This window comes from Amblyomma americanum, chromosome 2, assembly GCF_052857255.1.
Source record: "Amblyomma americanum isolate KBUSLIRL-KWMA chromosome 2, ASM5285725v1, whole genome shotgun sequence".
NCBI classification, from domain to species: Eukaryota; Metazoa; Arthropoda; class Arachnida; order Ixodida; family Ixodidae; genus Amblyomma; species Amblyomma americanum.
This window is the reverse complement of record NC_135498.1, coordinates 165,673,186-165,697,077: the sequence shown is the minus strand read 5'-3', so window position 1 is coordinate 165,697,077 and position 23,892 is coordinate 165,673,186. Positions and strand designations below refer to the sequence as shown.

General features: G+C 48.4%; 1 long non-coding RNA gene across 2 annotated transcripts in view; it reads right to left on the bottom strand.

Moving 5' to 3' along the window:
- Window positions 1-6,544, bottom strand: part of LOC144119247 (uncharacterized) — a 54,543-nt gene extending 47,999 nt beyond the window's left edge. Inside the window, exons 1-3 of one of the 2 annotated variants that reach the window (XR_013312309.1) lie at window positions 6,464-6,544; window positions 6,208-6,405; window positions 5,768-6,121 (exon numbers count right to left, since the gene is read on the bottom strand). This is a non-coding gene — a long non-coding RNA (uncharacterized LOC144119247). Of the gene's footprint in view, window positions 1-5,767; window positions 6,122-6,207; window positions 6,406-6,463 lie in introns of those variants that run through there. The other variant, XR_013312310.1, reaches the window with a different exon arrangement.
- Window positions 6,545-23,892: the final 17,348 nt, after the last annotated feature.

Genomic DNA, 23,892 nt, shown 5'->3' with positions numbered 1-23,892 from the left:
TTTATAGCTTGCTAAATTCTCTCCATGTTAAACTTCTGTATGTCGACTACTTTGCATTTGCTTATTAAGTTCGATAGCACTGCTGCTTCTAATTTGTCTTCAAGGCTAGACACCGTCATGTTTTGGCGTTTCTAAATCAGATCTTTTGTCTCCTGGGATATCTTTCAGGTATCCTGTCGAAATCTCCTACCACGTACTTCTAGGGTGCACTCTGTAATAATAGCAGTGAGATCATCGTACCCTCTATGAACATTAAGACCGTGTTGCTTAGTTAAAGCCCAATATCTGTCCTGTGGGATATTCCTGAATTCCGCTACTTTCCCCCTTCTCGAAGTAAGAACCTCGAAGTAATTTCAGTTGTACCGCAGGGATCCGTCCTGGGACCTTTATTATTCCTTATATATATTAATGATGTTAGCTCTTGTATTGTCAAAGGAGTGAAAATCAGACTTTGTGCTGACGACTGTGTGATATACACAGTCGTGCAGGGAGTCGAGGATCAATGGAAACTCAATCTGTCATTAAATAACATTGCTCTCTTGTGCAAAACGTGGGGCATGAAAATAAACGTAGAAAAAACTAAGTATTTAAGTGTAAGTCATAAAAAATCGTTTTTAAGGTTTAGCTACACATTAGGGGGGTCCATTCTCAGCCAAACAGACACTGTTAAGTATTTAGGGGTTACACTTACACACACAATGAAATGAGATGTACATATTAACAACACCTGTGCAAAAGCGTTTAAAATCACTAGGATTTTTACGAAGAAAATTAGGCAAGGCTCCTCCTGAAGTAAAACTTAAAGCCTACAAAACTCTAGTCCGATCAATTCTGGAGTATGGTAGTATAGTCTGGAACCCCCCTCAACACTACCTGATAGATTGCTTGGAAAGGGTGCAAAATAAAGCACTACGATTTATCTACACGAAATACTCCCGGTTTGAAAGTGTCAGTGCTCTTAGAACACAAGCAGGCATTCCCACACTTGCGAGCAGGCGTCGCGTTGCCGCCATGAAGCTTCTTTTCATGCTTTACCATGGGTCGCTCCGTATCAATAAAGATCAGTATCTGCAGCCACCACACCGTCACACTAAACGAAAAAATCATGATAAGCACATCCGGCCATACGTTACACGGTGCAACACTTTTAAGTTTTCTTTTTTTCCGTCGTCCGTAGAGATTTGGAATTCTTTGCCGGGGGATGTTGTTGACGATTCTGTGTCTAGCTTTGTGAATAAGGTAGAATCTTTGTTTCACTCAGTGCCATAACGCGGAAGCTTTTTTTATTTTATTTTTTTTTGCGCCTTTATACCGTTTGATATTGGTTGGAATGATGTTCTGTTTCAGATAACAAGTTCTAGTGTTAATATACTTTACATAGTGTTGTACATTGTGAATACCTTTGTAACCCACTGCCTGTATAGGCCTGTCAAAGGCTTACAGTATTGCTAAATAAATAAAATAAGCCGTTTATGGGCTTCCGCTTCTATAGTTTCTTCTCTTCGCTCTTTAAATGTAGGCTAATTCGAAACTTACCACTCTGTGGTCGCTACACCACACCCTTCTGACGACCTCCAAATTCTACACAATGCCAGATATAGTCTATATTTGAATGCTCGTATCTGTAGATGCAGTCAGTCGATGAGATAGATATCTCTGAACAAACCTCGTCCAGCTAACCGGTTCCTCATGTACAGAGTGAAGCACTCAGTATAGCAATGCGAAATTGTAAGGTACGGCTTCGCAAAAGGCTATCAGAACATCATATTGATCTGGGCCACACCTGAACATACACCTCAGAGATGAGGAGCTGAAAGTTGTATTAACGCAGCGCAGCCTTTATGGCATGCCGGTATATCTCTCCAAGGTGGCATATTTCTTCGGAGCCCATTCTCACCCAAGACTGCGAAACTAATCAAGCTATGGTGGAATATTCGGCATGCCTATCGAGTGACAACAGCTAACATCTGCAAGGGCAGTGAACGATTCCTTTCGTACTCACGTTTTTGCAAGCGTTCCTACCTGCATGCAGCACATTCCCACCGGTGTTAACTGGAATCTTGCTGTACTGTTTTATGCCACAATTCATAGTACCACAAACCATATAGTAATAACCTTCAAGTCTATTTGAACAACAATCCCAAACAATATGGCCGCCATGGTGGCGCAGTGGTAAAGGCGCTTGGCTGCTGAACCGAAAGATCCGACTTCGATCCCGGTTGCCGCGGTAGGATTTCGATGCAGACAAAATGCTGCAGGCCCTTGTACTGCGCAGTCAGCGCACATAAAGAATCCCAGGTGTTTTGTTGAGTTATGTGTCGTCTAAGCAACTCAGGCTATCATGCGCCAAGATCAAGTTATAAGAAATTGTTTTCTGTAAATTTTGCAAAGGCATAAAAGATATTGCGTTGTAGAAAGCCTAAAAGATTATACCTTAATTCTGCCCAGTATTGAGAGAAAAACAAGAATAACAAATGGCCAATATTAAAGGTTTTAAGGTGGGTGGGTACCCTCATCAGCCGTCGTTGCGTGGGCAAAGACTGGAGGACACCAACAAATGAAAATAAAAAAAAAACCTAAGCCCTTTTCTCAGTAATAAGAAAGTGGCTGAGGTGCATCACGCAAAGTACTGGGTCATGTTTTACATATCTTTAAGAACAAAAGCTTCGGTTAAAAATATAAAAACGCAGGACAGGTCCACAATTGCATTTTTGCCTTAGGACAGTGATAGATGAAAAGGAATACATTTGTTATAAAACGGAGAGAAGCTCTTTTTTCGTAGCTTTTCCTGTTTCGAACATGAAATTAAAATGTGACTGAAAGTTCATGTCCACATGCTCAAACTGTTTCGTCTTCTTTTGTTAGCAGAAAGTTGTGTGTAATGTGTGTGGCCTACACGGAGACTGCAGATAATGACTTCCTTGAAACTTTTGTTGTGCACACATCAATTCCAGTCACATACAATTGGCATTATTAAGTGTAGCTTGTTATTTACTTCGCTGTTCCAAGTGGACTGCCACATTTCCTTTGCCTTACATTGTAGTAATTTCATGGAATCTTTATAGGGTACATTTCCATTTTTTATTTCCTTGCCACAAGCTTGAGCAGCGCGCACATCTGCTCTTTGATTGCCTTTTATGCGGAGATGACTTGGTACCCAGTACAATCTTATAATTTCTCCTTCAGCTATGGCTGTTGTGATGTGCTGTATGCGGTTGGCAAGCCGCGGAGTTATTGCATTTCTGGAATGAAGGGCTGTGAACACACTTAGCGAGTCTGTAAATAAAGGTGTTATCGAGGTTCTCATTTACTACTTTTCTAAGGCTACCAAGGTAGTGTCACATTCCGCAGTGAAGATGGAGGCGCAATGTGGAAGTCTTACTATTTTAATCCAGTTTTCCTGTTACAACTGCGCTTCCATCTTAGGCGTCTCTTTTGAACCGTCACTACAAAAAGCTGCACAATTACTGTTCTTTTCTTCAAGTGTGAGGAATTCTTGTATCATATGTTTTGCGGATTTTGTTTTTTACGGAATTGCGTTAGATTGAGATCACAGATATCCGAAACTTGTACCATTCGGAAACGGACCTCGCCTTCGAGCAATGCTTGGCAATATGTCTAGTGCTCCGAGGTTCTGGCACATGTCTTCAAATCGCAAGAGCAGTGGACGGGTAGCTTGCGCTTTATTGTTAAAGAGTACTATAGATGGGCACTCTGTAGCGATTAGGTAACAAATATGTTTGTGCAATGAACGGATTTTTAGAATGTACGAGCATGGCTCTTCTGTAAGTAAGTGACGGCTCGTTGGTTTCAACATACTGACTATTTATAGGTGACGTCCTGTAAGCACCAGTTGAAAGGCGTAAACCTAAATTGTGCACTAGGTCGTGTGGTTTCAAGTACGATGGCCTTGCTGAAAGATGTATCCAGGATTGTACCACAGAGTGGTAAATATTTAGAATACTTGCCCTGTCTTTATGCCCCAATGTTTATGTGAAAGGGCTTTGAGTTGGTTCATATTAATGCCTGTCTCTGATTAATGCATTATTATGAGGCACAAAGTGAGTTTTTCGTCAGATGTTATACCTAAAAATTTGTGTTCATTTTTTACGAGCAACTCGGTTTCGTTCAGACGCAGGATCGGATCTGCCTGTAATCCTCGTTTGAATGAGAAAATATTGGCTACTGTTTTCTGTGCAGAAAACCGGATGCCATTTCTATCTGCCCGTGATGCGAATTTGTTAATAGTGTTTGCCTTTCACATGTCGATATGTTGGAGGATGTTAAAGCTATCTGGAGGAAATCTACATAAAGTGAACACATAACAGACCTTGGTATTATTTTATTAAGAGAATTCATTTTTACAATAAATAGATTTGTGCTGAAAATACACCCTTTAGGTACTCCATTTTCTTGAATAAATTTCCTAGAAAGGTTGAGCCTAGGCGACAATAAATGAAAGGTTAGACAAAAAGTTTTAAGGGAGTTCAGCACACTGCCACGGCTGCCGTGCTGAGCTAAATCCTGAAGAATCCCGAACCTCCATGTTGTACCATGTGGTTTTTCTAAATCTAAAAAGACTGCTAGACAGCATTTTTTGGGGGATAAAAACTTCTCTGACAGTATTTTCTTGACAGAATAGGTGATCTCTTGTGGAGCATCCTTTTTTAAAACTGCATTGATGGATATCTAGAAGTTCTCAGGATTGAAGGACAAAAGTTAATCTTATAATCAAGACACTTTCAAAGGATTTGGCGAGGCAGCTGGCAATGGCTATGGGTCTATAAATGCTAGGAGATGTTGGAGTTTTTTTTAGGTTTAAGAAACGGTACAATAACAGCTTTTTTCCAGCCTTCAGGTGTTTCCGTGATATTTAAACTGTGTTAAAGAATCAGAAAAATGCTTCTACGGTAGGCTCAGACAGATGGGCAAGTATTTCATAGTGTATTTGGTCGGCTCCTGGAGAAGTTTTTTCCGGCAGACAGCGCTCTGTTTATTTTTTAGAAAGTAATTAAATTGTTGTATTGTTCTTTTCCACCTACACTTAACGTGAGTGTTTTTCGGTTACGTTTTTGTGCTTTATAAAGGACTGCGTATATTGCGATGAACTTGAAACTGCGGCGAAGTGTTCACCCAAAATGTCTTCTTGTTTCCCAATACTTCTTTCTGTGCAAGGTTTTGTAGAAGAGGAATTCTGAACGGTGAGAAGTTATTTCCGAAGCTGCTCCCACATTTTTTTAGATGTGATTTGACCGTTTATAGATGAAACATAACTCTCCCATGAAACTTTCTCGGCAATGCGACAAATGTATCAAGGTTTAGCTCTTGGTTTTCTAAAATTTACGAGATTTGAATGTGCCGGACACTTGAAAAATATACCCCAAACTCTATTTTGTTGTTTTTTGCTTCCTTCTACTATATTGTCCACCACAGTTTGTGGTTTTGTCGCACTACTTCAGAAGACTGCGGAATAGCTAATTCTGCAGCCATTACGATACATATGGTTAAATTTTAGTTTTTCTGATCGATGACCAGGTTATACTTTAGGTGGTCGAAGTTTCCGGATCCATTCACTACGGCGTTTTTCATAGCCTGATTTGTTTTGAGATAATAAACCCTCCTACAAAAAAAGTCTACTGACGCCTAATTATTGCGGCTATACTGGAATCGTTTTGCGAACATCTGTAAGTATGAAAGGAATCTCAGACGAAGGTGGGTGCCTTTGGAGATGACATGGATTGCGCATTTCGTTTGAAAATTTTGCGTATCGGGAAACACTACAAGCCAAGTGGCATCGCTATGGCTCGTGTCTGTACATTGTTACTTACGGACGCCTCTGAGGGAGTAAGAATGCCGCCAATAATTTTTTAAATCAGTTCCTAATATCTGCTCGTGCATTCAGTACCTGCAAAGGCAAAACAGTGAACAAGTGTCAGCTTGTACTAGATGTCGAGGTAGGTGCCGCCTTCCTCCTCGTCTTGAAGCGCCGGCACACTGTTCTCTGCGGCAAGGTGGAGACCGCTGTGTCCCGTAATAGACAATAGGCTGCTTTGGCCCTCATAAACAAGACCAAGTTGCTACCGCGTCTCTGTTATGCACCGCATCGAATGGCACAGCTTGTCTGCGGAATAGAAATGGCACACTTCAAGGTTTCGTCGCGCATGCCGGGACTAATACACAAACCGAGCGAAGCGTCGAAGGTCGTACCTAGTGTCAGGCTACCGCAGGAGGTAGCAGGCGTAGCGTGTTCTTAGACGTCATCCTCCGAGTCGGTACCGTCCTCGCTGCTGCCGCTGGAAGGCTCGATCAACCACTGCCACTCCCGTACCAGTCTCTCCAGCAGCAGGCGCCGGCGAATTGCCTGGTCCTGAGGGTCGTCGTCAATGTGCTGAATCTTCTGGATAGCTGCGGAGAGAAGAGAAAGTATGTTGCTTTCCACGGCAAAGCAGAACAGAGTACTCACCAGGTTACACAGAGTCCGAGAAGCAGAACCGTCCTGTCGGTAGCAGTGCCGAGTGCAAAATGGGCGCATGGCGATTTCGGGGCTACCTATGCGGACCAGCGGAAAGGAAGCGATGCATATGAAAGAGAAAGAGCGATAAGCGACCAAAATTAAAATGAAGAAACTAGAAGGGGGAGGGGGATGGTGGAGGGTGACATAGCCATTTTTATCAGAGGGCCTGGACTTATCCTTTTTCTTTTGCTTGGCCTGGAGATTATATCAGATTAGTTATCTCCATTCCTCAGCTTTTCGCGACAAGGCCTGTCTTGTTGGGGTGTCGTGGTCATCGGATTTTTGCAAGCGTTTTCGTTCAGCGACATTGTATTTGTGTGGCCTTTTGCTGTTAGCTGGGGGGATATTGAGGCGAACTGTGGTTCGATAAAGAAGGCGCAAGAGCAAAAGCTGCTCAGTGCGCAATGCAAGTCAGCATCTATAGACAAATAATGCAAGCCTTCTCGTGTCCTAATAAAATTTTAGAAATGCATAGCACCTTTAAAAGTTACTTGGGTACACTAACTAAACCTGTCGATGGACTGGAAACCAAGCTTGTGCCTGTACCTTGTAAGCAGCTTCCAGAAAGCTTCAACTGCGATGTTCGCAAACTCGAAGAGAAAATTGATCATTTGGAAAACCGTTTTAGAATGTCGAATGCATTGTTCTTAGGTGTTAAACATACCGACTGTTCAGAAACGTAGGAAGTTACCGAGGCTCTTCGTGAATTCTGCCAAAATAAATTAGGTGTTTCAGTACAGTCTATTGGAAGGGCCCAGAGTCTTGTCCGCTACTCAACTGATAAAATTCGACAAATAATTGCGAAATTCTAGAATAAAACAGAAATGAGCCCTTTGGTCAGGAACGGCAATATGCTTAAAGAATCCCACTTCAGGATAGCACGTGACTACTCTGTTGATGTGGGCGATAAGCCTCGAAAACTTTGGCAGTTATCGAAGTCTGTAAAGAAGGAGTGACCGTACCCTCCTTGTCTTCATCAAGGTGGTTATAAATGATGTTTTACATCTGGGACACGGACGCCAACTGCGCGGTTCGTCTGGAAACCTCAGGAAATGATACGCCAAAAGCAGAAGCTCACACCCAGGGAAGTCCAAATGACTGACACAATAACCTACTTGCCTTAACACTTTCAAGTAACACTTCCTTGCTACCACTTAATAAGGATAGTTGTGATATCTCGTTATCTTTCATTTATACAAATTTCAGAAGCACCATCTCCAAAGCCATCACTATTTCCTTGCTCCTCGACTCATGTTCTGTTTCATTAATTGAGCTCACGGTAACGTGGGTTGCGGAGAACGTTTTTGACGTCAAAATATTTTGTTACCTGGGCAACGTTCAATATGTTTCGCTGCGACAGGGCGAATAGGAGAGGCCGCGGTATTCGGTTGGCAATGAAAGAATTAATATAGGATCACTCAGCTCTTCCTGCAATCTACCAATGGCTCCATTCTGATGGTCTGCCACGCCAAAGTCAACGATGAAGTCTGCAGGGGGATTATATCGGTCCATGAGCAGGAAACTTCTACCACCTTGAAATCTAATGTACAGTGGCGCGGAGGAGAGAAAGCCTTCATCCGCAAGTTGGGGAAGTCGACGATTGCCCTGCTCACCTTCGTGGGGCATAGAGTACCGCGTTACGTGCACTATAACAGTGTGGTGACTGTGGTGCGTGAATATAAGCGGACTATTCCCGCGTGTTTCCGATGCGGCACCATGGGTCACCGCGTGGAATTACGCCCGAATCTTCAAGACAATCGCTGCGGACACTGCGGCCAAGCGGTCGCAGTCCTCGAAGACGGCAACATGGCGTCCCACGAGTGCAATACCTACTGCATCGTCTGCGGTGGCGCCCATCTTACGGGCTCGCAAGACTGCAAAGCCAAATTACTACGGCTGCAACAACCGGGCAGCACTACCGGTCATAGAAAACAACCTCAGAGTGCTGTGGCCTCGGGTCCTGGCACAGCTCCGAAAGTCCCCCCGCCTAGCAACAAGATAGTGCAAAATCGGACAAGCTCCAGCGGCGGGCGCCTTACCTGGGCGTGCCCCAAGCCTCCTCGACCAACTAAGAACGCGTCCCGTGATCCAGGTACCCCCGCATTCCAAAACGGTTATTTTCGGCCTCTCGTGGGCCCTCCGCTTGGCGCGCCAAAGAAGACATCACAGCCCAAGGTATGCAGCCGAGATGGGCCTCCTCGGCCTTCCCATACTCCGCTACCTTCTCCTCCACCAAATATTCCTCCTCCTCCCCCCCTTAACTCTGATGTCGCGGACCTCCGCCGCGAGCTCGAGACCCTCCGGGCACAGAATGCTCAACTCCACGCCAAAATTCACGCGCTAGAAATGGCTCGGTCCTCCCCGCCCACTGCACAGGTAGCTCCGGAATCGATGCAAGAAGTGCCGGCGGATCCGACACCCTCTAGCTCTGACGTGCGTTTCACCGACCTCGAAAATGCCCAAGCCCAATAAACGACTCAGATGTCCAATTTTGGCCAAATCCAAGACAACCTGCTCAATGCAGTCACGGCAACAGTTACGGCCGCCATGACAGCAAACATTAAGACGTGGCTAGGGTCAAGCCCTCGGCTTCTCCGCCGAATGATACCCCTCAAAGACGCGAACCGCTCGTCAAACTTCAATCGACCCATTGACCTAACCGAACTCTCGGAGGAGCCAGAACCGCTTCCGCTGCAGGTGGCGGAACATGTTCCGGCTCTCCAAGGCAGTCTCTCTTCAAATCGGCATGGCTGCGTCCACTCCCAACCAACTTCCTAGAGGGCGCCGCCCCCCGCAAAGACAGCAAGCTCTTTCCCTTGTACAGTAGAATTGTCGGGGTTTCAAAGACAGGTACAAACGCGCCAACTTAAGGGCGTACATTGACAACCTTGAACACCCCGCCGCAGTCTTTGCGTTGCAAGAAACTGGGGATGCGGTCAATCTCTCGGGCTGTAGTACTTTCCAGCGAGACCCGTTCACCTGTCTCCTAGTCCATAACGCCTACACAGCGCAGAAGGTTAATCTCGACCTAAATCTGGAATATTCGTACGTGATGGTCTCTGTCTTCCCTCTACGGCGAACAGATAGTCCCGCATACATCCTTAATATCTACTGCCTCCCGAAACTCAAAAATATCAGTTTTTCTAACATCTTTAGCGCAGCGCTAAGGATCGCGGGTCGCGACCCCCTCATAATAGTGTAGCGATTTTAACGCCCCCTGTCCAATGTGGGGCTATCGCAAGGAAAAGCCGTGTGGTCGTAAGTTGGCAGAACTTATATCTACGCTGGGCATCACTCTTCTAACCTACCCTGCTCACCCGACACGTGTAGGGAATTCCGTCACTCGGGACACCTGCCCCGACCTTACCCTCACGAAACACATCCGACACGCAGAGTGGATCAACACTGAGGACACCGTTGGTAGCGACCACTGCATACTGAACACTGTAATTTACACTCGACCCTTACATCGCCCCCTTGCAACAGCCAAACTTCCCGACTGGAATGCTTTCCGCCAGGCCCTCCCAGTAACTTCTCTCTTGGAGCAAGACTACTCAACTTGGGCACACGGACTCATGCAAACACTCCGTTCACACGAAAAGCAGATCCAGCTTACGGAGCGTGCATCGGACGTGGATAACCACCTGATACACATCCGGGAAGCTCGCCGCAGCCTCAGTAAACGATGGGGGCGGCAAAAACACAATCGTAGGCTCCGCGCTCGCATCTCTGACCTCACCAAGCAAGCTGTCGAGTATGCTGCCCAGCTCGCTGACAATAACTGGGTAGATAGACGCAACAGCGCAGCAAGACAGATGTCAATCCGCAACACTTGGCGGCTCTTTAGGAGTCTCATAGGACCCACACAAACACGCTCGGAAACCCAGAAACACCTCACTAGCGCAATACACAATTTCTAAGGAAACACAGAGCAGCTAGCGACTGTCTTACGCTCAAAATACCTCAGTCAGGATCAAGATCCGCGCGGGAAGGATTATTCGTATGCAGGCAACGATAATCCGGAACTGGATCAGCTTTTCCAGCTTCACGACCTTCGCGCGGCTCTTGCCAAAATGCGCAGGGGGACGGCGCCCGGGAGGGATAAGGTCACAGTCAAACTGTTGGCAAACCTTCCCGATTGGGCATACGAAACCCTACTTGAATATATCAACACCATTTGGACCCGGGACACTTCGTTGCCACCTGATTAGAAGACATCATTGGTAACCTTTATCCCGAAGGCGGGGAAACCGGTAAACACAGACAACCTCCGGCCCATCTCCCTCACTTCATGCGTAGGGAAACTTATGGAAACGATGGTCCATGACCGCCTCTCGGAATATCTCGAGAACAAGAACACCTTCGCCGACACCATGTTCGGCTTCCGACCTCATAAGTCCGCACACGACATACATTTACAGCTTCATCGCGAGGTTCTCGAACACATAGAACACCGACACAATGACAATATAGTCCTAGCACTCGCGCTGAAGGGTGCGTTTGACAACGTTAAACACGGCGTCATATTAAAACATCTTATCGAGACCAACTGCGGTCCTCGTACATTCAACTACATCAAACATTTCTTAACAGACCGCTTGGCCTTTATACGCATACAAGAGACCGAGTAGGGCCCGTTAGAGATGGGAACGCGGGCACACCACAAGGCGCTGTATTGTCCCCGCTTCTCTTTAATATTGCCATGATGCACCTCCCAGCGCAGCTGGCGAGTGTCGGTGGTGCTCAGCATGCACTGTACGCCGATGACATCACCATCTGGGCTACTACGGGAAACGTAGGAGAGATGGAGGAATGCCTGCAAGCAGCGGCGAGCACAGTAGACCACTATGCTACGTACTGCGGCCTCCAGTGCTGCCGTCCAAGTCTGAATTTGCGCATATTGGACATTCTCCGAAATGCAAAATCTCCGTTCAGCTCTCCCTCCCCAGCGGCCCCATCCTTGAAGCGCAGGAGCTGCGAATACTCGGTCTCTTCATTAATCAGCATCGCAAGGTAGACACGACCCTTGCCAAACTCCGCAGAGTCGGCGACCAGGTTGGCCGAATGCTTCGCCGCGTTTCCAACAAGCCAGGAGGGTTGCGAAGTAAGGATGTGGTGCGGCTCGCCCATGCCTTCGTAACTAGTCGAGTGTTGTACTCGACTCCTTACCTCCGCTTACGGAAACATGACGAAGATTGCTTGGAGGTTGTCCTCCGCAAAATTTTCAAGACAGCCCTCGACCTCCCGATCTCCACTTCCAACGCGCGACTGCTCGCGTTGGGGATGGTGAACACCTATAGGGAACTTAGCGAGGCGCATCTCGTTAACCAATACACGCGTCTCGCTCAGACCGTGTCCGGTCGCCGCCTCTTGGACCGGTTACACATCAAACATGATCATCATACAATGCAACGGGTTCGAGTGCCAGAACTGTGGAGACGCGCCCTCTACTTTCGACCCCTTCCGACTAAGATGAACAAGGCGAACCATAATGGCCGGCGCCAGGCGCGGGCGGATGCCCTGAACCGCCACCATGGCTCAAAGAAACACGTCTTCTACGTCGACATTGCAGGCCCCTACCACCACTCCAGTGGGGAATGGTATACGGCTGCAGTCGTACACGAGGGAAGGCAGGTGGACGGCCTCTCGTTCAGGGCGCCCAGCTCAACTCATGCGGAGGAGGTAGCGATTGTCGTCGCAGCCTCCCATCCCGACTCTAAATTAATCCTCACAGACTCTCGCGGAGCCTGTCGTAACTTTGAGTTCGGTTGGATCACTCCACTTGCTCACCAAATTCTTCGTCACAGTACTCGCGACTGCGATCCAACTCACCGCTCAAACATATGGGTCCCCGGCCACCAAGGCATGCCAGGTAACGAAGCCTCCCATGAGGCATCCCGCGCACTCACTTACCCGGCACCAGGCGTTCTTTGGGAGGACCTTAACCCGGATCAAAACCTCTTCTTTCTTTTAAAGATATCACAGAGCACTATCGTGCCGAACACCGGCGCTACCCGGTTTCTATGAAGGGGCTGGGTAAAGCTTGCGAACGAACTCTCCATAGGCTGTTTACAAACGCCCTGCTGTGCCCGGCGGTTCTCAAGCACTTTGACTCTTCTTTTGACGGCCGCTGCTCATTCTGTGGGGAGGTGGCAGACACCTTTCACATGGTTTCAGCATGCAGGCAAAATCCTTCTCTGCCCCCATCACCCCTTCCCCTACCCGAGAGGACTGGGAGATGGCTCTGCTCGGCTGCAAGTAAACATCGGCCTAACACGCCCTGGTTCGGCGGACCTGCGCAGCGGTCAGGATCAACGGGGTCCCGGATTGAGGGACTTCGCCTTCTATTGTAAGGGGCGATGCCCACTAGGGGCCTCTCCCCGAGCAACTCTCTGTACATATAGCCCTAAAATGCTTTTCACCACCACCACCTTCCGGGGTACAGAAAGTGAACGATGTCAGGGTTCACTGTGTTCATTGGCAATGTTCTAGACGGCGACGGCTTTGAGGAAAGGAAGGGCGCATAACTGGCTCCCTGGATATGTGGCCGCCTCATTTGTGCTTTGATACATGTGGCGGTGGTAAAATAGGGATATGGCGTGAATGCATTAACGCTGACGGAGTTCTGGCTGGCTTGCGGCACTGCAGCAATAGCTAGGTCGTAGCGTTCCTTTGGCGATCAACCATTATTTGCATGCCACATCGCAGGGTAGCAGGGAGGGCGCGCTTCCTATCCAGTGTGCGGAACGCAATGAAAGCAGGCTTTTGCAGTTGGACACTAACGACTCGTACATGAAAGCGAAATTGAACCCGACCGCAGTACCTGGCTTTTAATGGAGGCCAAACGCTACGGCGCCCGTGAGCTGTGTGACGTCAGTGCACGTTAAAGATCCCCAGGTGCTCGAAATTATTCCGGAGCCCTCCACTACGGCACGTCTTTCTTGCTTTCACTCCTTACTTTATCCCTTCCCTTAAGGCGCGGTGCAGGTGTCCAACGATACGTGAGACAGATATGCTCCATTTGCTTTTCCCCGAAACTAATTACTATTACTAGTTCTCCACTGACCCACGGAGCCGGTTGTGCGCCTTTCCTTTCGTGAAAATGAACGGCCTTTGCAAAGTTGTCAACGCCAGTGAACGCTGTCGGCTCGCTTGTTTTTTTTGGTTTTTGAGGAAAGGAAATGCCACAGTAACGGTCTCACATACCTCGGTGGACACCCGAACCGCACCGTTAAGAAAGGTATAAAGGAGGGAGGGAAAGAAGAAAGAGAAAACTGAGAGTTGGATTTTAAGGGAAATCGCGGCGGGACACCTGTGCCTCCATGCTACTTGTGGCGCATGCGCAGTAACGACTAGGAAGAGAGAGAGAGAAACATCCGCGGTGAGGCACTTGTTGTGACTCCTCCGAGCACCGCCATGGCGAAATCGCAGGTTCGCGGCCAGTAAAGCTTTCGCTGTAGAAGACTTATTCTGTGTACCCGTTATAATTACTACGTTTCTTGAATGTATGAGTTTTGCTAAAACGCAGCTCTACAAGCGTATTTACTGGTGTACTTTATCGGCCCGCAGATTCTGGCAGCGTTTTCGCTGAAGAATTTCATCGCATTCTTAATGAAGTGTGATACTGGTTTCCGAATTGTGCTTTATTATTTGGTGACTAATTAACACGATATTATTTAGCCGACACTCTCTCGCGGGCGACCGAAAGAGAATCTGACGCATTTTTTCGGTCATGTTTAGATTTTTCATTATCTCAACTTACCATGCAACCCATACGGCGCAACGCCACATCCTCCAGCACACTTAATCTAATCCTTAATATTATTCCTGATACTTGCACCATCATTTATCTTGATGGGCTCTCTAGTAATGACGTCCTTACTAGAACATTGTTCACAGAGAGGTAGGAAGGTGACTACTAAGAAAATTAAATGATATAGCTAAGCTAACTGATGGAATGAATGCTGAACTATCTCTCTTAACATACGTGTTTCTTACTAGCTTCTCGTCCCGTACAGTTGTACAAAACTGGATTGCGTTCAAAAATTTCATCTCCGCCCTTGTTGATAAGTATATGGCCACCTTAACAAACAGGGGTAGCAGTTCTGTGCCAAGATTTACCAAGCAACTTCGACGCTTAAACAAAAAAAGCGATTACACTGGCAAGTCGCCAAGAGCAATCGCACATCATCATGGGTTAAATACAAGCACTGCGACAAAGAATACCAGGCTTTACCTTAATCCTCTCGGCGACCCCTTTTTAACCATGACCTATCATCTATGCTAACAACCCTTGAAAATTTTCGAAAGTAATGGCAAGGGAAGCGGTGGGTACGACTTCCACTGCTGGTCGTTTGTTTGCCTGCCGGTTTCCACAAAATGGGTGCAAGCTACGGCCCGGCCTGGTGGTCGGCTTCCTAGGCTTACAGGGCTTAGCAAAGGAGCCTACGCCTTCAAATCCCGTTCTTGTGAGCTTGGAAGAGAGACAGGGCAAAGAGAGAAACAAATCAAAACCATTTCACAAAAGGCTATCAGAACATAATCTTTGTCTGAGACACACATTGGCATATACCTCAGATGATGAGCCGAAAGTTGTATTCACGCAGCGCAGCCTTCACGGCCGGCAGGGATATCTCTCCAAAGTGGCATTTTTTTGGAGTGCACTCTCAACCAAGACTGCGCAACTAATTCAACTGTGGTGGGAAATTTCGGTATGCCTATCGAGCGTCAACACTCGAACAACGAACAACAATCCCCAACAATCTGACCGCAACGGTGCGCAGTGGTTAAGGCGCTCGGTGGCTGAACCGAAATATCCGGCTTCGACCTCTCGGTAAAATTTCGATGAGGCGAAATGCTAGAGTGCCTTCTACTGCGCAATGTCAGTTCACGTTAAAGAACACTAGTGGTCAAAATTTCAGGATCACTTCACTACAGCGTCCTTCATATTTGAGTCGTTTTGAGACAATAAACTCTCCTACAAAAAAATCTACTGACGCATAATAATGACGGCTTTACCGAAATTGTTTTGCGAACATCTGTAATTATGGAAGAAATGTCTGACGAAGGTGGGTGCCATTGGAGATGGCATGCATTGTGCATTTTTTGAAAATTTTGCGTAGTCAGGCAACACTACAATCCAAATGGTATCGCCATGGCTCGTGTCTCTACATTGTTACTTATGAACGCTGTGGGGAAGTAAGAATGCCGCCAATAAATTTTTAAAACCAGTTCCTGGCATGCGCTCGTGAATTCAGTACTTTGAAGAGCAAAAGAGTGAACAACTGCCACCTTGTACTTGATATCTAGGAAGGCGCCGTCTTCCTCCTCGTCTTGAAGAACCGGCACGCTGTTCTCTACGGCAAGGTGGAAGCCGCTTGGTCCCGGAATGGACTATAGGCAGCACTGGCTCTCATAAACAAGGTCAAGTTGCTACGGCGTCTCTGTTATGCTCCGCATCGAATGGCACAGCTTGTCTGCGGAGCAGAAATGGCCGACTTCAAGGTTTCGTCGTGCATTCCGGGTCTAACAGACAAAAAGAGCGAAGCGTTCAGGATCGTACCTTCGGTAGGGTGGGGCCGCCGCTTATGGCTGGCGCAGGAAGTAGCAGGCGTAGCGGAGGCTTACACGTCATCCTCCGAGTCGGTGCCCTCGTCGCTAGCGCCGTCGTCCCTGGTGCCGTCGTCGCCGCTACCGTCGTCGCCGCTGCCGTCCTCGCTGGTGCCGTCCTCGCAGCCGCCGTCCTCGCCGCTGCCGTACTCGCCACTGCCGTCTTCGCCGCTGCCGTCTTTGCCGCTGCCGTCCTCGCCGCCGCCGTACTCGCCGCTGCCGAACTCGCCGCTGCCGTCGTGGCTGCTGCCGTACTCGCCGCTGTCGTACTCGCCGCTGTCGTCCTTGCCGGTGCCGTCCTCGCTGCTGCCGTCGTCGCCGCTGCCGTCGTTGCCGCTGCCGTCCTCGCCGCTGCCGGCCTCGCCGCTACCGTACTCGCCGCTGCCGTCGTCGCCGCTGCCGTCCTCGCCGCTGTCGTCCTTGTCGGTGCCGTCCTTTCCGGTGCCGTCCTCGTTGCTGCCGTCCTTGCCGCTGCCGTCCTCGCCGGTACCGTCGTCGCTAGTGCCGTCCTCGCCTCTGCCGTCCTCGCCACTGCCGTCGTCGCTTGCGCCGTCCTCGCCACTGCCATCCTCGCCACTGCCGTCGTCGCCGCTGGCGTCCTCGCTGCTGCCGTCGTCGCCGCTGCCGTCCTCGTTGCTGCCGTCGTCGCCGCTGGCGTCCTCGCCGCTGCTGTCGTCGCGGCTGCCCTCCTCGCTGCTGCCGTCCTCGCTGGTGTCGTCATCGCTACTGCCGTCCTCGCTGGTGTCGTCATCGCTACTGCCGTCCTCGCTGGTGTCGTCATCGCTACTGCCGTCCTCGCTGGTGTCGTCATCGCTCGTGTCGTCCTCGCTGCTGTCGTCCTCGCTGCTGTCGCTGGAAGACTCGATCAACCACTCCCACTCCCGTACCAGTCTCGCCAGCAGCAGGCGCCGGTGAATTCCCTGGTCTCGAGGGTCCTCGTCAATGTCCCGGATCTTCTGGATAGCTGCGGAGAGAAGAGAGCGTATGTTGTTATCCATGGCAGAACAGAACAGAGTACTCACCAGTCAACACAGTGTCCAAAAAGCAGGAGCGTCCTGTCGGTAGCCCTGTCGAGAACAAAATGGGCGCATGAAGCTTTCCCGTCTGGCTACGTAGACGAGTGGAGAGAGTAACAAATCATCTGAGAGAGAAAGACCAATAGGCGACCAGAATGAAAGTGAAGAAACTGGAAGGGGGAGGGAGATGGTGGAGGGTGACATAGCCATTTTTATCAAAGGGCCTGTACTTATCCTGTTTTTTCTTGCTTCGCGTGGAGATTATATCAGATTAGTTATCTCCATGTCACAGCTTTTCGCGACAACAATGGCTGTCTTGTTGCGGTGTCGTGGTCACCGGATTTTTCAAGCGTTTTCGTTCAGCGACATTGTATTTGTGTGGCCTTTTGTTGTTAGCTGGTGATATTAAGGCGAACTCTGATTCGATAACAAAGGCGCAAGAGGAAAAGCTAGACTGATTGTGCAGTGCAATCCAGCGTCTCGAGACAAATAATGCAAGCCTTCTTGTGCCGGTTAATAAAATTTTAGAAATGCATAGCACCATTAAAAGCTACCTAGGTACGCTAACTAAACCTTTCGATGGACTGGAAACCAAGTTTGTGTCTGTGCCTTGTAAGCAGCTTCCAGAAAGCTGCAACAGCGATGTTCGCCAACTGGAAGAGAAAATTGGTCACTTGGAAAACCGTTTAAGAATGTCGAATGCATTGTTCTTTGGTGTTAAATTTACCGCCTCTTCAGAAACGTGGGAAGTCACCGAGGCTCTTCGTAAATTCTGCCAAAATAATTACGTGTTTCAGTCCAGCCCATTGCAACAGCCCACAGTCTTGGCCGCTACTCAACTGATAAAATTCGACAAATACTAGCGAAATTCTTGAATGAAACAGAAAGGGACACTTTGCTCGGAAACGGCAACATGCTTAAGGAAACCGACTCCAGGATAGCACGGTACGACCCTGTTGATGTGCCCGATAAGCGTCAACAACTTTGGCAATTCTCGAAGTCGGTAAAGAAGGAAAGTGGCCGTCCCTCCTTGTCTTCATCAAGGTGGTTATAAATGATAATGTTTACGCCTGGGACACGGACGCCAACTGCACACTTCGTCTGGAAACCTCAGGAAATGATGCGCCAAAAGTAGACGCTCACCCCACGGGAAGTCCTCATGACTCTCCCAATAACCTACCTGCCTTACGAAATTCAAGCAACAGTTCCTGGTGTCCACTTGATAAGGATAGTCGTGATAACGAGTTACGCTTCCTTTACAGAGATTTAACAAGTAGCCTCTTCAAAGCCTTCCCTATTTCCTTGCTCAGGGACTCATGTTCTGCTTCATTAATGGCACTCACGGAAACGTGGCTTACGGACAACATTTTGACGACAATTTTTTTTTTTACATAGGTGGCAGTTGTGCCTTTCCAAATTTGTCCATCACGTCCTGGTAGTTAGTTTTGAAGTGCATTTTGCGTATACTGCTGGGGGACGCGTCTCCGGATCGAACCCCTGCTCGGAACTTTTTGGGCCCCCTTTGCGCTTTTTGAATCCCTTGGCACCTTTTATTCATGGACCTCAATCAGAGCAGCCAACCGCTTTCTATGCTACTTGAGTGGCCTTTTCAGACATGTAAGCGCAGTAGTACTTCATGTCAACACCGTTGCAGACCGTGTGGTGGACATTATGGGCTCACTGTTGTTGCTGGGTTGTGCCGGCGGCTCGCCACCCACCGATGCGCCGCGATCAATGGGCGCCCGCTAGCGTCGATTCTTCTCCCGGGCCATCTACGCGACTTTAGCCACTTTGCTGAGAAGTGCTGCCTACTTCTGATCAGCTAGAGCAGTGGGTTGTTTTGAGCTACAGTACCTGTCTGAAATGCCCGCTTCGGGAATCTAATCGCCACGCTACAGTCACTTGCGTGGTAGCGCGTGTCTTTTGGCGCGCGGTTCATGCGGGATTCCGTGGGCCGATCATTTCGAGCTTTGTCTCCCGCGGCCTCTTCCCCAGCGGCCGTTTTGCTCGCCTGTTAATGATTTCTGGTCTGTTCAGTTTATGGCGCAATCGATGCACCCCGGTCGCTGGTGGCTTTGGACGCCGCGCTGTGTGGCCAATACTTGGCCGTCTTAAAAAGGAGCTGATCAGTTTCTTGGGAGAGGAAGAGTTCCTCCGGCAGGGGTCATGCCAAGTCATTTATGTTAACAACGATCGTCTTGTTATGGTTTAGACCAAATTGGCGCTAAGGTCCTTTTTTCGTGTCAGGTTATTGCTGTTTCACTCTACTGTGAATATGTATACTATCCCGTCCTAAATCGCTCACAAGCAATTCTTGTTAGTTGCTCAACGCTGCTTATGGTGCCTCTTTAATTGGCTCGCCTTACATGCTTAGCGTCATGTCTACTTGTAAATGTCATTGTATCCGGTAACCTTGGCATGTGTAAATATGTTAAAACTTTTTCCAAGCACTTTTTCACCGTCATGGTGATCCGGCCGGATTTCTAATGATTGGCACACATTCAAGGTCATATCAATTTTTAAAGCTGGTGATCGCACATCTCCTCTTAACTACCGAACCATTTCATTAACTAGTACCGTATGTAAACTATTGGAGCACATCATGCATTCGCAATCATAACATACCTAGAAGAGCGTAATATAATCTTTAAATACCAGCACGGCTTTCGCAAGGCATATTCATGTGAAGGCAGTTGTGGGTTTTGCTAATGACTTGCTATCCTGTAGTGACGTCGGCAACCAGGTGGATGCCATATGCCTGGATGTTTCTAAACCTTTTGACCGCGTTCCTCACCACAGGCTACTAACGAAACTAAAACATCTTAACATTGACACAAGTCATTTTATGCCTATAAGATTTTTGTCATTCCGAGCTGAGTTCACAAATATAAACCACTGCAATTTCTCTTTTATTAAAGGGACACTGAGGAGAAATTGAAGTTGGCTTGTATCGATAGAATACCAACTCCTGATCACAAAAACGCCGCTCTTACTGAAACCAAAGCTCTTGTAAGGTAGAAAATAGCAAGAACCAAAAGGCAGGTGTCGCCACCACAGGCCAATCTCGCAAGTACAAGCGTAGTGACGCCATAGGACAAGAGACGCCGCCTTGGAGGAATTTTCCATTATACTTAGATCGAGAATCTCTGAGGCTGACAAAGGTAGGTTGCGCAGATCAATATTGAAGTAATTTTTGTTTTAAAACCAATAGTGCACTTTTATCACACAAAAAAGGCAGGCAAAAGACAACCTGAATGTTGGAAGCAAAGAAAACGGATCCTTGGCGGCGCCACAGGCGGCCAGGAGAGTTTCGATTTGTTATGGCGCTCCGCCTCTATGAGCTTTGCGTGCCCCGTGGTTTTGGTTTTGACGCGCTTCGACTTACAAGCGCCGAACAGCAGAGGAACTGCAAGTACTGCTTCAAGTGCTAGTTAAACTGTGAAGGAGCCTGTTAAGGCTTGTAATATGATCGCCACGGTCGATGCAAAGCTATGATGGCACGATAGTCGGTGATCGTACAAGGCAGCACTTGTGTTTTCGCACGCTTGCCCGGCGAAACATTCCCTGCTGTGCCAGTCAACTTCAAACCACTTAACGGAAATCGTTTATCAGGGACGGTAGACAAGGTACAAGGCTGTTCAGAAAAACTGCTGATGGCCTAGCTCTGTTAGGCCAGGATATACCTAGCGAAAGCGCGGAGATTTCTACATCAGAAGAGTGCATTCACTAGATGCGCCTTTATTGACGGCTGTAACTTGAGCCGTCGTGGCGGAGCGGCAGCGTTTCCGCCTGAAACGCCGAAGGCCCTGGCTCGATTCCGAACCTCGACACCGGACTTCTTTTCTTTTATTTAGTGAGTGGGCGGGGTGTTTCAGTGGCTCCCATGGATGCCGCAGCTGGGGGCACGACGCCGTATTGGCAATGGAGCACTTACCTTGCACACTGTTCCAGGCTGCCCTACTCCTTGGCTCATCGCTACCTTGTTTGGCATCGGACGTGGTCTTCACCTGCCCAGTTGAGAACGCGAATCAACCCGCGGATTGGACGCAACAGCCTTGCCTACAGATCCATCTGGAAGGAAACCTGTTCTTCGGCTGGCAACCGCGGTCGTTCATCACCAGCGATACCACTATCAGCGCCGGCCACACGGAATATAAGCTGCTGCCCGTGAACGCCCCTCTGGGGCACGACGCCGTATTGGCAATGGAGCACTTACCTTTCACACTGTTCCAGGCTGCCCTACTCCTTGGCTCATCGCTACCTTGTTTGGCATCGGACGTGGTCTTCACCTGCCCAGTTGAGAACGCGAATCAACCCGCGGATTGGACGCAACAGCCTTGCCTACAGATCCATCTGGAAGGAAACCTGTTCTTCGGCTGGCAACCGCGGTCGTTCATCACCAGCGATACCACTATCAGCGCCGGCCACACGGAATATAAGCTGCTGCCCGTGAACGCCCCTCTGGGGCACGACGCCGTATTGGCAATGGAGCACTTACCTTTCACACTGTTCCAGGCTGCCCTACTCCTTGGCTCATCGCTACCTTGTTTGGCATCGGACGTGGTCTTCACCTGCCCAGTTGAGAACGCGAATCAACCCGCGGATTGGACGCAACAGCCTTGCCTACAGATCCATCTGGAAGGAAACCTGTTCTTCGGCTGGCAACCGCGGTCGTTCATCACCAGCGATACCACTATCAGCGCCGGCCACACGGAATATAAGCTGCTGCCCGTGAACGCCCCTCTGGGGCACGACGCCGTATTGGCAATGGAGCACTTACCTTTCACACTGTTCCAGGCTGCCCTACTCCTTGGCTCATCGCTACCTTGTTTGGCATCGGACGTGGTCTTCACCTGCCCAGTTGAGAACGCGAATCAACCCGCGGATTGGACGCAACAGCCTTGCCTACAGATCCATCTGGAAGGAAACCTGTTCTTCGGCTGGCAACCGCGGTCGTTCATCACCAGCGATACCACTATCAGCGCCGGCCACACGGAATATAAGCTGCTGCCCGTGAACGCCCCTCTGGGGCACGACGCCGTATTGGCAATGGAGCACTTACCTTTCACACTGTTCCAGGCTGCCCTACTCCTTGGCTCATCGCTACCTTGTTTGGCATCGGACGTGGTCTTCACCTGCCCAGTTGAGAACGCGAATCAACCCGCGGATTGGACGCAACAGCCTTGCCTACAGATCCATCTGGAAGGAAACCTGTTCTTCGGCTGGCAACCGCGGTCGTTCATCACCAGCGATACCACTATCAGCGCCGGCCACACGGAATATAAGCTGCTGCCCGTGAACGCCCCTCTGGGGCACGACGCCGTATTGGCAATGGAGCACTTACCTTTCACACTGTTCCAGGTGAGTTACCTTGATCATTGCACTTGCCTAAGAAGCAAGAATCGCTGCTTGTTTTTGGTGTCGTGCCCCAGAGAGTGGTTATTTGCCCTTGAAGCATGCGAGGAAACTGTGCAACATTGCTTAAGTAGTTTATTCTTAATTCTTTCCGGGGATGTGGAAACAAACCCCGGACCTGATTCTAATGACATCCTGGCTACTGTGCTGAAGACTGTACAAAGGATTGAATCCGGCCAAGACGGAATTCGAAGTGATTTGAGAGAGTTGAAGCAGTGGCAAGCGTCAGTAGACATTGAACTGAAGCAGTTGTCTTCTAGACTTCGCAGTGTTGAAGTGGACGTTTCAGATCTAAAAAACAATCCCGCTGCGTCTTCGGCTGATTCTCCTGGTGCAGTTTCCAGCGTCATCTCTGACCAGCTCAGAATTATTGAATCGCGTTGTAATGACGCGGAAAACAGGATGAGACGCTGCAACTTGCTTTTTTTCGGCCTTTCCGATGACATATCTGAGACATGGTCAAGTGCTGAAACAAAAGTGATTGACCTGTGCAAGAATGAATTGGACATTACAGTAGATTCATCGCAAATAGAACGGGCACACCGCATTGGTAAATACGACCCGGAAAAGTGCAGGCCAGTGATGGTAAAATTCACATTGTTTAAGGACAAACAACAGATCATTGGGAACGGCATCAAGCTGAAAGGAACTAACTACGCTGTGCGCGAAGATTTCTCCTTTCAGACACGACTGGCTAGAAGGAAGTTGATCAAATTTGCCAAACCACAAAAAGTTCCGTACAAGCTAAATGTCGATAAGCTGAGAATAAACGATAGTGTTTACGTGTACGACGCCGCTACTGACACCGTAAAACTATCTTCCGCATAGGTAAGGTGTTGCTCGGCTACACGTGTCATCAGGAAAGAACAAACATCTTACCGCAATAACACCGCGCAATCGCAGCTCTCCTTACTTTTCACTAACATACGCAGCATTCTTCCTAAGCGCATCGAACTTTGTTCATACCTTGACAATTGTGAATGCGACATTTTAATACTAACCGAAACGTGGCTCCATAAAGATATTAGGAACGATGAAGTCTTGCCTGATATGGACAGTTTCACTATCTACAGAAACGATAGGAGCGACAGAAGGGGAGGAGGGGTGTTGATTGCTGCTAAAAAGCATATAACTTCTTTTCCCGTTGATATTCCTAGTAACTTAGAAATTTTGTGGGTTTGCATCACATCGCCATCTTCCAAGCATCTTCTTGGAGTTTGTTACAGACCACCAGATAGTCCGCAATCATTCGTCTCTGATCTACATGATAACCTAACTGAAGCAAAAGCTAAATTTCCAAAAGCAAGTATTTGTCTACTTGGTGACTTCAACTTTCCC